We start from the raw sequence: 3,244 nt of genomic DNA, 5'->3' as shown, positions 1-3,244 counted from the left end.
TCGGATAATAAAAGGAGTTAGAAAGGGACTACCTGTCTATTTGATTAAGCTAAATAAGCTAGATCAGAATCAGGAGTCTAGGGAAGAACCTTCATGGCTAAAGGAGTACGCTGACGTATTTCCTGAAGAGTTGACAGAACTTCCTCTTCAAAGGGAAGTTGATCACGAAATCAAGCTAGTGCTAGGAGCTACATCAATCGCAAAGAGACCGTACAGGATGTCCATCTCGGAAGCGATTGAGCTGAAGGAGCAACTCAAGCAACTGTTAGACCAGGGCTAGATCCATCCTAGCAGTTCACCATGGGGAGCTCCAGTGTTGTTCCAGAAGAAGAAAGATGGAACGCTTTGGCTATGCATTGACTACAGAGGGCTGAATCAATCAACCATTAAAAACAAATATCCTATTCCAAGAATAGATGAACTTCTTGACCATCTTCAAGGTGCGAAGATCTTCTCAAAGATTGATCTCAGGTCGGGATATTATTAGATAAGGATCAAGGAAGAAGATATCCCAAAGACAGCATTCAGCACTAGATATGGACACTTTGAGTTCCTAGTTATGTCATTTGGGCTGACAAATGCACCTGCTACCTTCAACAAGCTAATGCAAGATATCTTTAGGCCATATCTTGATGACTTCGTACTCATATTCTTTGACAATACCCTAGTCTACTCCAAACAGGAAGAAGATCATGAACCCCAGCTTGCTTCGCCGGTAAGCTTCAGCTTGGCAAGAATTGCTTGGTTGTGGTGGGTGCAATACCTGTTGCTTCGAAATAATCCTCCATGGATTCGATCTAGATCTCGGCATCACTTTGGATGGTCCTTCCCTTACCATCGAATTCTGGTAGCTTGATTTGCTTGAGAAGAAACTTCTTCTCCTAAATTACGGCCATACTTGGTATAGGGGTCGAACTAGGAATCTGCACTTGAGGTTGTGCCTGGGCATTGAAATTCTTTATGTTAAAAACTTGCTAAATGTTTCTCACATTACATTACATGCCCAATTCAGCTTTTAGCCAAGTGACCTAATCACTTAATTTTATTTACCAACACTCACAGCCAAGATAGTCATTGATAAAAAAAGTATATTTCATTCATATGGACATAGGCCTTTCGAGTACAATTATTCTTAGGATGGTAGAGCAAGCTGATACATTAATTCAGGGAGAATAAGATTGTGTTACATTCAGCTACGGGAACTGAGTAATAGTATGGGTTGGGGTCATGGATTTTCAGGAATCGATAGGTCATAGGAAGCTTAGGGTATCCTTTCCTTTGATACCCGATCTTCTCATAACATCCCAACACCTTGATTCTGTCGACAGGGATTATTCGAGTCACTTCCTCGTACACATATGTGTTATGCTTGACCTTTCGACCGCCAATATGTAGGGTTGCGTTTGCATGAGCCTCAACAAAGATGAATAGCTTCACGATCTTTAAGTCCTCCATCCAATTGATTCTCTTCAAGTTGGTTTGAAGGTACGCAAGTTGGTGGGCAGCTATATAATAAATTTCTTAATCACCGGTCCATCTCCGTTCCATATACAAGGGTGAAGGATTGTATATGCGGTCTAGGATATAATACAAAGCACGCATCGCAGTCATAAACATAACCTGGAACACCAAGAATTTGTTCCATGCTTCGCGACTCTGCAAGCCAGCATCGATAAGTAAGTAAGGAAATGTTCTTAACAGCAGCATTTGCTCTACTTCATATCATTAAGTTTTCTTGTGAGTATTAGATCCTCGTTGGTTCGTGACTCTGATACCAACTGTAATGTGTCCACCTGTTCACTTGTAGGACACATCTTAGCAGCCCATCGGGAAAAGAGTCCAGAAAGCGCCGCCTGGCACTCCCACGGAATGTCACAGGGTTTGCGATCTAGGTCTTCCCGAGTCTACCACAAAGAGGAAGCATTCCAGTCGTTCCCACTTAGGACCGACCTGAATCAGGGTTTTCCTAGTGGTCAATTTTCTAGAACAGTAGTTAGCGTCAAACTCCAGGCAAACTACTTTACCCAGAACGTCTGGGTCGAAGCGGATTCATGCTGCACTTGGTTCAAGAAGAATGGGAAACGAGAGGGATGCAAAGCTCAACCTCTCTGCCCGTAAGGCATAGTCCGATTCCGTTCCCTAAAACAGCATAGATCGAGACTCTACCACTCTAGAATCTAGGTCATCATTCCTTGCTGTCAATTTCCTTCGAGAAAAGTTCCCAGCCAACTGGGACCACCCTTCCATAGGACGGACCCATGGTCACATCCACTGCACTTTCCTCAGGGTTGCTTTAGTTATCTAATTACCTAACACATTTAGTTTGACACACACAAACAGCTTCCTTAATTAGACAATTATTCATCAGTTCCTTCACATAATCTTAGCACTGACATAGAAAAAAACAATGTCAAGCAAGTTCCTTTTCAACAATTGATCTTATTTATCAATCTTTGGAATACATCATATAATCTAACCTAAAGGCTATTCCATAATGCAGCCCGAAGGCTAATCCATAATCCGCCTAAAGGCAATCCATAATTCTCCCGAAGACAATTCCAACAATCCTCAAGGATTGTTATTCCAAGTTTTCGCCTGTAGACTAGTATGTAGGCCTTGAGATCCAATCCCAAGTCACGTCAGCCTCTTGTACAGGACCTGGAGGCAAGGGATTTATGGCCAGAGCCCCCTAGCACCCAAGCATCCTCCTACTCCAAGTAGCACCCAGGAAGAGACCTCTCGCGGCGGGTTCGGTCCACATACCCGGCACAACTAACAACCCCCTTGGTTAGGGTCAGGCAGACAATCGAGGGTAATTGATGCTACCTCTCCCTCCAGGCCTTCAACTTGAAGCATTAATTATTTCCCAGCATTAGATTCCTTGAGTAAGAAGTACAAACAGTCCTCCTAACTGTACAAACACAATCGATCCAGTGGTCGTTTGTTTGGCCAACTGCTAAGGTGTGAATCCTTCTCTCCGAACGTATCTAGCATTCGATCCGGGATCAATTGCAACTTGGAAAGATCCCCAAGGGTTTTGTTGTTTGTTTACCCTTTTATCCTTGGGTTAGGGTTTATACCCTATTAACCCAAATTAACCAACACGTTAGGTTCCTTAAATTAAGATAGTAAATCCTAGGCAACCTTGTCGATCTAACTTGATTTGTCAATTGCTTGCTAGGCAATTCATAACTTCCCTAACTTGGCAAATCAGCCTCAAGGGAAGGTGATGTACCAGGATGAC

Source organism: Lygodium microphyllum, chromosome 22 (genome assembly GCF_053477565.2).
Source record: "Lygodium microphyllum isolate KBCC chromosome 22, Lygodium_microphyllum_v1.1.10, whole genome shotgun sequence".
Lineage (NCBI taxonomy): Eukaryota > Viridiplantae > Streptophyta > Polypodiopsida > Schizaeales > Lygodiaceae > Lygodium > Lygodium microphyllum.
This window is presented reverse-complemented; position numbering follows the sequence as displayed.